The following is a 15,229-nucleotide window of genomic DNA, read 5'->3' on the forward strand; positions in this document are numbered from 1 at the left end:
GATGAAGACTTCTGCCTGTCTGGAGGACCACTTCGCCCCCCGGCTTGGATGAAGACGTCTCCTGGTAAGTCGATGTTCAGAGGGTTAGTGTTAGGTTTTTTTAAGGGTGTATTGGGTGGGTTTTACTTTTTAGATTAGGGTTTGGGCGGCAAAAGAGCTAACTGCCCTTTTAAGTGCAATGCCCATCCAAATGCCCTTTTCAGGGCAATGGGGATCTTAGGTTTTTTTAGATAGTATTTTATTTGGGGGGTTGGTTGTGTGGGTGGTGGGTTTTACTGTTGGGGGGTTGTTTGTATTTTGTTTTACAGGTAAAAGAGCTGATTACTTTGGGGCAATGCCCCGCAAAAGGCCCTTTTATGGGCTATTTGTAGTTTAATTTAGGCTAGGTTTTTTTTATTTTGGGGGGTCTTTTTATTTTAATAGGGCTATCAGATTAGGTGTAATTAGTTAAAATTTCTGTAATTTGTTTATTATTTTCTGTAATTTAGTGTGTTTTTTGTACTTTAGCTAATTTAATTTAATTTGGGTAATTGTATTTAATTTAGTTAATTTATTTAATTGTAGTGTAGTGTTAGGTGTTAGTATAACTTAGGTTAGGTTTTATTTTACAGGTCAATTTGCATATATTTTAGCTAGGTAGTTATTAAATAGTTAATAACTATTTAATAACTATTCTACCTAGTTAAAATAAATACAAACTTGCCTGTAAAATAAAAATAAATCCTAAGCTACCTACGATGTAACTATTATTTATATTGTAGCTAGTTTAGGGTTTATTTTATTGTTAAGTATTTATTTTTAAATAGGAATAATTTAGTTAATGATAGGAATATTTATTTAGATTTATTTAAATTATATTTAAGTTAGTGGGTGTTAGGTTTAGGGTTAGACTTAGGTTTAGGGGTTAATAACTTTAATATAGTGGCGGCGACGTTGGGGGCGGCAGATTAGGGGTTAATAAATGTAGGTAGGTGGCGGCGATGTTAGGGACGGCAGATTAGTAGTTAATAATATTTAACTAATGTTTACTAGGTGGGAGTGCGGCGGATTAGGGGTTAATATGTTTATTATAGTGGCGGCGACATTGGGGACGGCATATTAGGGGTTAATAAGTGTAGGTAGGTGGCGGTGACATTGGTGGCGGCAAATTAGGGGTTAATAAATATAATGTAGGTGGCGGTGATGTTGGGGGCAGCAGATTAGGGGTTCATAATTATAATGTAGGTGGCGGCGGTGACCGGAGCGGCAGATTAGGGGTTAATAATATAATGCAGGTGTCAGTGATGTCGGAGGCAGCAGATTAGGGGTTAATAAGTGTAAGATTAGGGGTGTTTAGACTCGGGTTCATGTTAGGGTGTTAGGTGTAGACAAAACTTTTATTTCCCCATAGGAATCAATGGGGCTGCGTTATGGAGTTTTACGCTGTTTTTTTGCAGGTGTTAGACTTTTTTTCAGCTGGCTCTCCACATTGATTCCTATTGGGAAATCGTGCACAAGCACATACGACCAGCTCACCGCTGACTTAAGCAGCGCTGGTATTGGAGTGCGGTAATGAGCAAAATCTTGCTCAACGCTCACTTCTTGTCTTTTAACGATCGGTTTCTGAAAACTCGTAATACCAGCGCTGTAGGTAAGTGAGCAGTGAGAGAAAACTGCTCGTTATCACCGCATAGCCTCTAACGCAAAACTCGTAATCTATGTGTTAGATTTTCTGTTTAAACAGTCCACTTGAAAAACAAAACAAAAAAAAAACATTTAACCAATTTAACTTGGCATATCTGGGATTTTCGCATTAAGGGCTAGATTACAAGTAAGGTGAAAATGTTTTTGCGCAAGCAGTATCATGTTTTCACGATAAGTTTTAATTGCAATTCTTACTGCGATCGCATGAGCTGTGGTTAACTGTTTTCTGAAACTAAAAAGTTGCACAAAACACTTAAAAATACGTTACAAAGTACAGTTACACTCATAGTAACACTATTTAATAAAAATTATTTTTTTAAAAATTGCACAAAAAGGTTATAAGGGGTCAAACATATGAGATTTCAGGTGTTAAAAAAATAGCCGCCAAAGTACTTTAACATAGAGATATATACAGATACATTGCTAAAGATGAATATATATATATATATATATATATATATATATATATATATATATATATATATATATATATATATATATATATATATATGTGTTTAACCTTGTATTTGTATTTAAATATTTCACATTCTAATGTTCTGCAGATAGCAGAATATGTTCTATATATTTAGAAATAGATATCCCTATATTTATCTGTATATATCTATACTTATATATAATCATCTATATATATATATATATATATATATATATATATATATATATATATATATATATATATATATATATATATATGTATAAGCAAAGGAGATAAGATGACGCACTCACTGGACTTCAGATTACTGTATACAAAATATTTATTTGTGACTGAAAAATAAGCTTACCAGTACTCATGCTAACCCTCACCATTCCTTTTTCCATAATGTCACCGCTCAGCCATCTCGCTATAAGGTTGTTTATATTCGTTAAGTTGTTTTAGTTTTTATGTTATTCTGTTAGAATAAAAGGGTGGTATGTTAGGGGTAATATGAACCTGATGGCAGCCATCTTGTTCTTCGCAGCCATCTTGTTCCTCGCAGCCATTTTAGAAGGAATAGACTTTATTATACTGGGTTATTATGCAGTGAGAATATTATGCATGTTATGAGTTTCTTTAGCTATTCGGCCTTGCCAATGTACCCTGGCCTAACGCCTAGAAGTAAGATAGCATAAGATAATGTAAACAAGAGGCTTTAGACACTTGGTTGTCTCTGCAGATGGTAGTTTGTTATGACTCTGTAAATATTGTTATGAGAAACTCATGTTCTAGCTTTTCCATGTATTTCTGCTCTGTATAACTGTGTAAAATGACGCGGTCCAAACGTGTCATCCCCTTAACCCTATGTGCTGTCTCTGTACGCTATAAGACATGATTACAATGTTCAATAAACATGAATAGCTTTGGATCATAATGCTGCGTGGTCTGAATCTGTTCAGGGAGCTCCTTATCAGATAAATCTGCATCTGCCTCTCGTGGTACCGTAGGCCCCAGGCTTTGGTCTGCGCTGACACCCCCCCGTTGGATTATACACCTTACAGTGACATTTCGGGACCTCAAACGTCCCTTCTTCTGACAACCCAAGTATCCACACATACAGACTTATAAAGGCCTGTGAAACCCTCCCCCACTACAGCCACCAATCACTGGAGACCATGTGCAAAAACAAGGGGCTATACCATAAAATAGCCCAAATGTGAAACATAACCCTTTGATGCAGCAAAACATATGTTTCAAACTAACATGTGCCTTAATGTTATTGAATAAAGTAAAATATTGAAAAACAACAATGTGTATCATTAGGACGTGGTGCGAGATCCCACTTACTACCTGCTCCCTAAATCAGAGGGTCCCCAGTGGATCATTACAATGGAACAGTCCACAACAACACACCCTATTGGCTAAAACAGACCACCTCACCCCCAGTGGGAGTCATAGTTACTAATGTAAACAAAAACAAAAAAAGGTTGGCACAACCGGAAATCATCGACCTCGATGTATATACAATCTTACAGCCCCCGGGTGAATTTTACTACGTAGAGACTATGCAACCTCTTATCACCCTTCCTGGATGTATACCACAGTGGATCTTATCAGATCGGACTGTGTCAGGGGTACCTCCCCCTCGGTCGCGATAGGTGTATCATCGTCACACCTCCATTCTAATTGGTTGTGAAGGTATTGACCTCTCCAATAACAACATGGTTACTGAACCTAGAATGACAACATCCCTCCTGTCTGTGTCAATATATCTGTGATGAGGCGGAGGAGGGCGAGAACCGATCTTACAAATAACATTGTATATTAACAACCTGAGCCACAGCTTAACATACGGCTCACTTGTCTGAATAATGAGCCAACACCATCAACGCCTCTCATTATGTGGAAAAAATGTGCCCCACCTACAAAACATACTCCACATTGTGATCTCCCCAACATCCCATTGTTCAAATAATTGGTCTCAGCAGATAACACATGACCGATCCCCATAAAACTAAACTAACTATACCGTATCTGTCCAAGATGGACGCATAACTAAAAATCATACGACAACCAAAAACTCCTATAGATTACTATATAGATCATATCCAGGACTGTGCAAATAGCGTCAAACAGTCAACGCAGACGACTAACCTCAAAGCTCAATGTGCAGTAATCAACTTCTATCAGTAAAAGTTAAAAGTTGAAAATAAACCCCATCTTCCTAACTCGCAGTGACAAAACGTATCTAGTACATATCTAGTACAATACCTCCCGACAAACAGAGGTGGCTGAAGCGGAAAGGCGTCTGCTTTAAATGCATGGGTTGCGTGACATGTAATAGCATGCATACTGGGAATATGTTCCAACACCCTGAGAAAAAATATAAGATTGATTACTTCCTCACATGCACGACAACTCCCATTATCTACCTTCTCAATTGTCCTTGTGGGCTTTTCTATATTGGGAAAACTATTGATGATGCCCGGACCCGGATGGCAAACCACTGATCAATTATAAGGACTGCCCTGAAAAATGGAAAATCAGAACAACCAGTAGCCCAACACTTCTTGGAGAGAGGGCATACAGTTACGGACTTGAGATTCCGGATAATAGATCACGTTCCAGCACCGAGGAGAGGGGGCAACAGAGCCAAGACCCTGCTACAGAAAGATCCCAGAAGTATACATGAACTTGGCACCCTGGTGCCCAGGGGCCTTAATGTCCAAACTGGGTGGCAAGCGTTCCTGTGATGAGTCCTCTTAATAATATGACATTCAATGTCTTATGATACCCGATTGCATTTCAGTATGAGAGTACACAATTGTAAAATAGTGTGGGTTAGAACATTTGTCTGGTAATATGTACTACAATGAGTATCAACTATTCTAATCATTCTAGTTGTTGACTCTGTTGGCTAATGTATTGTCCATCAGGTGGTTGCAACACTGGGTGATTTACTTTTAGTGGATCTTGGTGGAGATGTTGTTTTAGAATTGAAGTGAACATCTTTTCAGTATACAACTCCATCTGCAACAGTAAAACACTGTAGGATTCAGCAATAGTGGAACCCAGTGGTGCAATAAGGTGGCATGTAGGATTATTTGTTTTTATTGCGAGGCCTCAATTTTAAATGTATGTGTTAATGTTGTATTTTCACTTATTTTAGGTTCACTTGTTTGTTTAAATTTATCGTGGACGTGGTCCCACTTCTCTGTTCCCGGATCTGGTATGAGCTTTATTCTAGCTGAGCGAATAGGTTGTTGGATGATTTATTAAGACAGGCTTGCGCCATTCAGTGTATGAATTTCCCTATGGGATTGGCTCACCCTGCCCAGTATAGGTCTCTTTTCAGACGCATACCGGCATATGTACTAGATACGTTTTGTCACTGCAAGTTAGGGAGATGGGGTTTATTTTCAATTTCAACTTTTAACTTTTAACGATAGAAGTCGATTACTGCATGTTGAGCTTTTGAGGTTAGTTGTCTGCGTTGACTGTTTGACGCTATTTGCACAGTCCTAGATATGATCTATAGAGTAATTTATAGGAGTTTTTGGTTGTCGTATGATTTTTAGTTATGCGTCCATCTTGGACAGATACGGTATAGTTAGTTTAGTCTTATGGGAATCGGTTATGTGTTATCTGCTGGAGATCAATTTATTTGAACAATGGGATATTGGGGGAGATCACAATGTGGAGTATGTTTTGTAGGTGGGGCACATTTTTTCCACATAATGAGAGGCGTTGATGGTGTTGGCTCTTTATTCGGACAAGTGAGCCGTATGTTAAGCTGTGGCTCAGGTTGTTAATATATAAGGTTATTTGTAAGATCGGTTCTCGCCCTCCTCCGCCTCATCGCAGATATATTGACACAGACAGGAGGGATGTTGTCATTCTAGGTTCAGTCACCGTGTTGTTATTGGAGAGGTCAATACCTTCACAACCAATTAGAATGGAGGTGTGATGATGATACATCTATCGCGACCGAGGGGGAGGTACCCCGACACAGTCTACGTGAGTGGATGCTCTATGTGTTGACAAGACAGCTGATCTCACAACGGAATGGCTGTTACATTAGGTTTATCCGATTAGATCCACTGTGGTACACATCTGGGCAGGGTGATAAGAGGTTGAAAGGTCACTACGTAGTAAGATTCAGCCGGGGGCTGTAAGACTGTATATACATCGAGGTGGATGATTTCCGGTTGCGCCGACCTTGTTTTGTTTTTGTTTATATTAGTAACTATGACTCCCACTGGGGGTGAGGTGGTCTGTTTTAGCCAATAGGGTGTGTTGTTGTGGACTGTTCCATTGTAATGATCCACTGGGGACCCTCTGATTTAGGGAGCAGGTAGTAAGTAGGATCTCGCACCACGTCCTAATGACACACATTGTTGTTTTTCAATATTTTACTTTATTCAATAACATTAAGGCACATGTTAGTTTGATGCATATGTTTTGTTGCATCAAAGGGTTATGTTTCACATTTGGGCTATTTTATGGTATAGCCCCTTGTTTTTGCACACGGTCTCCAGTGATTGGTGGCCGTAGTGGGGGAGGGTTTCACAGGCCTTTATAAGTTCTGTATGTTTGGATACTTGGGTTGTCAGGAAGAAGGACGTTTGATGGTCCCGAAACGTCACAAATAAATATTTTGTACACAGTAATCTGAAGTCCAGTCAGTGCTTCATCTTATCTCCTTTGCTTATACCTCTTCAGAGCACCCTGACGGTTGGAGGATGGTGGTGAGAGTGCATATACCTTTTGAACTTTTGCTTATATATATATAGGTATAAATATAAATATTTGTTTAAAAAAAACCATCAGGTATATGTAGAAATTTTTATTTATAAATAAATAGAAAATGTTCAGTTATACTAAGTATATTGGAATATGAAATGTTAGGTTAGCACAATTGTGAAATGTTTGAGCGATAGTTGGGTGTTAGTTTTTTTCCACTTTTTTTCTCCATTGACTTCTATGGAAGAATTTGTGAATGCACACACAATATTGGATGATCAGATTTTTGCGCTAGTCGGTGTTTGCAAAATACCTATTTTTTTCTTTCTTGTAATACAAAGCACAACCCGACATAGCTCAAAAAAGCTAATATTGCTTTCAAGAAATCGATATTTAGCACTCCACTTGTAATCTGACCCTTAATGTGTGCAAGTTAGCACGTGTATTATTAGTATTATTATAGGTTATTTGTAGAGCACCAACAGATTCTGCAGCGCTATAAATATATGCGGTATACAAGGTAACATTTATAGGGATCAAATGGGTAGAGGGGCCCTGCCGAGAGTTGCACTGCTGCAGTCAGCTCTTATGAAGGTGATCTGCCAAACAGTTGGGCTTTTAGGCTTACATGCTAAGGGGGTTCATGGTGGAAAGTAATGGAGGAGGCGAACTGGTATTATGAAAGGTTTGTGTAGGTTGTATGCGTCCTGAACAGTAGAGTCTTTAGGGAGTGCTTGAAGCTTTCAAAACTATGGGAGAGTCTTGTGGAGCGAGGCAGAGAGTTCCACAAGGTGGGAGCCAGTCTGGAAAAGTCCTGTAAACAGATTGTGAGGAGGTAACAAGATAGGAGGAGAGTAGGAGATTGTGAGCAGAGTGAAGGGGATTGGGAGGGAGAGTATCTGGAGACAAGATCTAAGATGTAGGGGGAACAGTGCAGTTGAGGCCCTTGTATGTCAGAGTGAGAATGTTGTGATTATTCCTGGAGGCAAGAAGAAGCCAGTGAAGGGATTTGCAGAGAGGTACAGCCGATTAAGGAACATGGAAGTTTTTTCAGGTAGATTTTAGGGCCCATGTGACTAAGAGTAATTCCATAGGCACACCTGACCCATTTTTTCTAAACTAGGCATTAACACATAACAAGAGTGGAATGAAAATGAATGTATAATACTGTTTAAAAATGAATATGATGTCAGAAAGTATATTAATCTGTTGAAATACGATACTTGATAATATATTGGGCGTAATAACTTACTGCTGTTCACTAATATTGATATTGATATTGTTACTATTGCTATTGTAGTGTCTACAAGGAAATAAAGATAAGACTGAAACACAATGGGTTAAGAATAATTACATAATAAAAAGAACATTTAAATGTTATGAACCAGTTTGAATTTGATGGACCACACAAGGAGTCTATCACAATTAATCATATATGTAAGAAAAGGGTTTCTAAAATTCTAAAAACATGTCGTTGTTGAAGGGTCCCACTATAACTATTTATATGTATATATTTTTTGCAAGTCATATGAGAAGGGTTACATGTTATAGAATCCCCATATAGGGATAGGGGTTGTCACTAAAATAAAGACAAAATCTAGTAGGCATGGCTAATAATAATTTGTTTTAACATTAGTTTTACCCAATCACAGCCCAGACAGGGCTATGTAAATAGGGTGTGACTGTGAGATAATTAGCTATGACTACGGCATAACTGCCGAAATGCGTCAGCTGATCTCACAGCCACAGCCTACCCATGTGTGCTCTATCCTGTATAACCGTGACTTTTATCATTTATCAAATAAAGGATTACCATTTTAACTGACACTCCTGGACCCTGTTTGCTTTTCTTTGCTGATTAATAATTATATGAATACATTTTTATCAGATAGTGTATACATTAGTGTAACACTATATTTTAATAAATTCATGTTGTGTTTGGTGCACATTTTTTTTAACCCTTACATTTTACTCTAGGGGGCTGTCGGCATTTACCATTGCACAAGTGACCGCTAGCAGGGGGTGTCAATAATCCTGATTGGATCGGAATGATTGCAGTACAAGCTAGTACAGTTAGGAACTGTTTTTCTCATTTTTATTTTTAAAACTGTTTTGCCTTGAGTCATTTATTTGTTAAACACGTCTTTATCTTATATAATTACATTTCCTATTTCATTTTTAACTATGGAGGCATACCAGCAGCAGACCAAGGAAATGATGGCACTGTTATGCCAGGAGAGAGATATTCCCTCTTGTGGAAAAATCAAAGAGGTACTAATATAAGCTTTTATATATTATCACAGCACCCTGGCAGCATAAGTCGAAGCCTCAAGAGAGGTGACTACAGCTATGCGCAGTGATTCAACAAGCTCTGGAAATCCCTTGGACTGTTATTTGCAAATGATCCTAAAGCATGTGAGATCAGCAGACTCAAATTTAAGGATACAACTGATATTATAATTCCAAGAGCAGGCTGCTGCTGAATGAGAAGTTGCTAGGACTGCAGCTGAACTCCAGATTGCTGCTGAACACAAATCTTCTAGAGAGAGTATCAGCTTGAGCTGGCACAACTGGAGAGAGCAAATGACTACAATGTTGTTATTGAATCCAGAGACTACTCTGTACTCATACCAAACTGTGCATCACAGACACAACTGTAACAGGGTATGATGCACATTTAAGGGACATGCAAAACTCAGTGCTGCCAATGCCATGTTCATACAAGAACTGTGCAGGATTCTACTGCCAGGGATGGAGTGTATGAGATGGAGCAGAGTGTTTTTGTATAAACACTGATGAGGCAGAGCAAGCTACATGCTGCATTGAAGGGGCCTTTCAATATCTTAAAACAACTGGACCAAGCACATTGTGTATCATTTTTAAATGGAGGGCACCATGATGGCAAAACCACTCAGTGTAATTTGTCTGGGAATGGGGTTAAAACATCAAGGTAGAGCTATGTTTGATATTCACCTGGAGTGGCTTGTGTGCCTCCTCCCTTTGTATCTATTATTTGGGGGAGGTGTCATGGAGGTGTCATGATTTTAGTCGCAAGAGGTTAACTTTGTATCTATGTGTTAAATGTTTTTGTTGTTCCAAAGGATGTGTGTCCCTGTATTTTTTTTTTCTCCGTCATAATTAGCTGTAAGCTTCACTGGCAAAAATGTTATTGCCTAATGTCAGTTTTACAGCCCCAACACATAGAGTATTTTTTATGATGCAGAGATGTTAGCAGAGACATGATGAAAAACAGTGCTTTTATCCAGAGACAACCAAGGTTGATCAGAGGTGACACCTTGGAATATCTTATGACATATGTATCACACTATGTGATTGGGTGACCAAATATGATAGATATATTTTATTTGGTATCAAAATAATCCTCATGACATCCCAGGGGGAATTGCTTATATGTGTATGTGAACTAGATATACTGTACATAAAAAAGTTATAAGGTGTTCTATATTTTCAGCCAAGGACTCAGATTTTAATAACCAGCCATAAGGGAGAGAAATAAAACAGGTTACTTTCTGGCCCCACTCGGGAAGGACCGTTGGACCGTTGGTCTAGAAATCTTATATCAGATAAAAGGGTATATAACTTTGATTTCAACAATGTAAGTTTGTCATTCTACATGGTAGACTATGTAATAACTGCATGAGTGACCATCCTTTCTTGCCAAGCTCTTTAGTACAGTTAGGATCGTTTTTCTCAATTTTATTTCTAAAACTGTTTTGCCTTGTGTAATTTTATTTATTAAACATATTTTTTTTTTCTTTTACAAATGCACTGTCACATTTTTGCTCATAATACATTTTCTTTAATTAAGTTTAGCCTTTGTCTAATATTTGATCCGTGTTACTGAACGAGACTGGTAATATTAATATTGTGTTTTTAGATATATTTTTTATTAAAAAAATAATTTTTAATTTTAATCTGTTTAGTAGGGGAGAAAAGACTCATAATTGTATCTATCCTTTGTGGTGGCAGCATTTGGAGTTATAGATGCACATAAGGGTGGTGATAAAGGGGATTTTAGTACTTTCTGGAGCAAGAATAATTTAGAAAGTGTTTTGTTAACCCTTTTGCAACTCAGTCACAGCCTTGTCTGCACAGTCTGATTAGGAGAAGCTCTACATCACAGGTACACTTTCACATCACATCATATCAGATATTTTATTAAAGGGACATTAAAAACTAAATTAATTTTATAAGTGTAGTATTGGAGTTAATTTCCGTCTCCCTCTAGTCATGTGTGCTGCCATGTTGAAACCTAGCTTTCACTGCATTCCAGTGCCAAAGTCTTTTCACATGTGAAGCAACTCTCCTTCAGATACCTGCAACAAAATTGTGGCACCCATAGGAGGGATGTATTTTTTTATTTTTATTTTTGCCTGAAAAAGGTTGTGTAAAAACTGAATAAATTTAAAATTAAACTATCAGGAAGAGCATAAATATGTGAAACAAAGTCCTGGTAATTTGGTTTTATTCAGTACAGGAACGCCTATTTTTAAAAAGACAGAAATGTTATGTATTATAGATGGGAGAGAGAATTATTTGAGTTTTATGTGGGTGACACATAATGCATTACAATTTAACATTGCATACAAGGTACACTTTAAAAAAAATATGAAGATAAATGTTAATGTGTTTTTGTATCTGGATTTTAAGGTATCTCATGACCATGTGGCTCTGGGTTTCTTGCCCATGGTCACATATAAAGTAAATGAAACAGGCAAGAAATAGCTTTATCACTGAGCTCCTCTATAAGACTTCTGACTTAATTTCATTCTCACTGTGCTTAGCTGTATAGCAAGTAACAGAATTGACTCCAAGGAAGCTAGCTTACAATATCTATTGACACTTTACTGTGTAATGTCACCAGATATTGTTATCCAGCTCATTGAACAGATTATGATCTTGCCGAGGAACAGAGAAATAAAACAGGCAATTAACCAAACCTTGTTCAAAAGGATTTATTTGCTGCACACGCTATCTAAATTGTTATTCTTAATCCCTATTGACTTTTTATTCCTCACAAGTGATTAGGCCTTTTCAATAAAAAACTAAACTACATGCAGAGAATATTTAGCTCCATACAGAGAATATTAGGGAAGTTTCTCTCACATTCAAAACTATTATCCTCTGTTAATAAGCATTATAATGAAGTGATAATGGGTATGATAATTGTCTGTGCATATGACATTGTGTTTTATCTTGGAATTGCATTTTCTTATAAAAACACAAATTATTTTATGCTTCACCTCTTGTGCACATCCAATGGGGCTGTTTATTAAAGTTTCATCTCTATGGCCAACAGATCTGAAACTTTGATAAATGTTTGGCAATTAAAGAGACATGGAATTGTTGGGTACAACTCCAATAGGATGGTTACTAGTTTACTCACCATGCTATTGTTTTTCTCCAGTGCTTAAAATCCTCTATAAAGCCATTCTTTCATTTAAACCCTTTACAAGAGCAATATCTTCACACAGAGCACCTCCATTTTGGAGCATAAGTATTCACACACCATGTGACAGATAATGTCAAAGATCGGTGACATTTTGGTCTTTTTGACAAGCCATATTATGCACTTCCGTTTATCATACACAATACAAAGAGAGAGAGATTAATATGTTTTCAGTGGTTGCACTGTTCTTTATTATTCATGTGGGCATTTTATATTTGTTAATTAAAGGGACAGTATACTCAAAAATAGTTTTTCCCTTAATGTGTTTACTATTGCTTTTTTTACCAACTGCAGAGTAAAAAATGTATGAAAATTAGCTTTTTAAGGCTTATTTGTGTATATTAAAGCTCTGATTTTGTGTTTTGAAGCCACAACCTAATAAAATAGGTTGAGCTTGTAGGTATAATCAGATCTCATTACTGTATCACATTGTGTACATATACCTGCTTCATTATCTTATATCTGTCCTTAAAACAATCACCAGTACTTTGAGAGAACAATGGAAAATCAACATTTTATTACCTTATCTCTGCTATATCACACTGGGAGTGTAATTTCTTCTGCTGGCTGTGTTTACAAAGCTTATCTATAGCTGGTACGCGCGGCCACAAACTTTCAGAATAGGTGGGGATACCACATGTTAAATCAACAATTTCAAATGCCAATATAAGGGTAAAGGAGCTACTTGTAAACAATTTAATACACTCCAGCAGGTAAAGTGGATCATTGGGAACAAATTAAAGGGGAGAAAATTTTTGAGTAAACTGTCCCTTAACTTTGAAACTGTGTAAAAAAAATGCAAAAATGTAAAGCTTCCAGCATTCTCTATTGCAAACGCTAAATTGAAGTAAAAGGCAAAGCAAGCTGTCAAAAAGCATACAACATCACTGATCTGTGAATGCACACCAATTCTGACACAGGATACAAGAATATGTGTGCTCCAAAATGGTGGTGCCTAGCACGAATAAGCAGAGATTCACCAACTAGCAGCTATAAGGCGTTATAATAACAACTGCAAAGAGTTCTGCAGTCACAGCATAAGTAGTAACCCTGCTTCTGCAGTTGCACACCAACAGCTTAAAGTCCCTTTTATAAATGTTTAGGTCAAACAAAATCATATTTTGTTAAATATATAACAGATTTGCCAAATTTTTCACATCAGAAATATATTATTGCTTCATGAAACACAGAGACAAAATCCACTTGCTGTCTTATTATACATTAGAATTTATGTTTTTTTAAGTATTCAAGCATCCACTTAAACAGTTAAATGAGAGTTACTGTAGTAAGAAATTCTTTAAAAAAAAAATTAAAGTGATAGTAAACTTTAGCTAATCAAATTCCATATACATATTCTTTGCCACTAAAAAAGTATATGTACCTTTTTTTTATGAATCTATCTTTGAAAAGGGTTAAATATGTGCTTGTAGTAATGCTTCTATAACAATGTTACACCGACCCACTGATATGATCTCTTTTTTCTTTTTAATGACAATTCCAATGAACTTCCAATCAGTGTGTGTGTCATATGATACTCTTGTCCAGCCCTTTGAAAGCCTTAGGAAGCCTATGCAGAGAGTGGGTGGGACAGCAAAAGGAAGGAAATGAAGAGGGGCGGATGAACAGAAGATACCAAGTAGGATTATAAATCTTTTATTATAAAATATATATACACTTTTTTTTGGTGCAGTATAGGATCAAGAGAGGCAGGATATTTTAACAAACATATAAAACTGATCATTGCAATTACCTCAGTTACAATGTGACTCATATTAGCAGTAACTGATTGTAAATAATGTTCTACAACTGAAAGGAAAAAAACTCTAATTTTCAGGTAAAAAGACATTAAGATGCCCAGCAGTAAACTGATGTTATGTGAACATGAAGTCAAAATGACTTAGCTTGTCAGATGCATCGCCATACTATGTTATTCAATAAAAAATGTTTCAAAATGAAAAGAAAATGTGATCAACTTGCAAAATCCTTCAGTTTATGCAAACAAAAAGTAGGAACAACAAACATAAAAATGTTAGATACACACATTCTTTTCTCCTAGAGAGGTTACAATTCATTTTGACAAGATATTTTGACATAGATATAACCTTCTCAAAGCAAAAGTTAGTTTAAAAATGGCAATCAAAAACACCTGCACATAAAGTTATCTACATAGAATTTTACAAAATTCCATGTATATTTACACTTTCCTAGTTCCATTTATTTGAACATCTGTTATTTTTAAACTCCTTATTTGAATGATGGGACCCACCTTCTTTCAAATGAATGGGGGGGGGGTCTTATAATATAGATCTCTGGTAAGTTGGACATGAGGAGATATTTAGAGTCACAAAAAACAACCATTTTGTTAGGCAGCTGGACAGGCACACTGTTACTCTTGTTTTTTGTTTTAATTAGTTGTCTCACACGCTATGATTTAATTTCATTTGGTTCTATTAGATGATTACTCATGCCACAGTAAAGAGTGTGACCCATTGGAAAGAGGATCATCTCCTATAAGTGCTATCCATATTTTCACATTTTATGGGAATCACCTGCACCCTAGATGGGCATGTAAAGATTCCCCTCTTTCAAGTGTGAGGTCTTTTTGATGGGGTGGTGGGTAAATGGAGTCTGGAAAATACCAACACCTGTGTGTATCTTCCTAGGCACTTCCTCCGTCAGTCTACCCTATGGTTACAACAAGTTGTCGCCACAGTGACAATGAGAATGTGTTTCAGTCATATTTTCAGTGAGAAGACTTCTCCAAAAATGTGTTGAGGGAAGATAAAAAATCTAAACATTTTATATTGTGTGCAGTTGACTTCAAAATATTAGATTTTAACACCTCTATTATTTACAGAACATCAAGCTCATATCCGCATAAAACTGTAAAATCTGTT

The 15,229-nt window shown here is 36.8% G+C and overlaps 1 long non-coding RNA gene across 1 annotated transcript in view; it reads right to left on the reverse strand.

Moving 5' to 3' along the window:
• Window positions 1-15,229, reverse strand: part of LOC128656231 (uncharacterized) — a 106,072-nt gene that overhangs the window by 12,022 nt on the left and 78,821 nt on the right. The window lies entirely within an intron of this gene.

Source organism: Bombina bombina, chromosome 4, assembly GCF_027579735.1.
Source record: "Bombina bombina isolate aBomBom1 chromosome 4, aBomBom1.pri, whole genome shotgun sequence".
In the NCBI taxonomy this organism is placed as follows: Eukaryota; Metazoa; Chordata; class Amphibia; order Anura; family Bombinatoridae; genus Bombina; species Bombina bombina.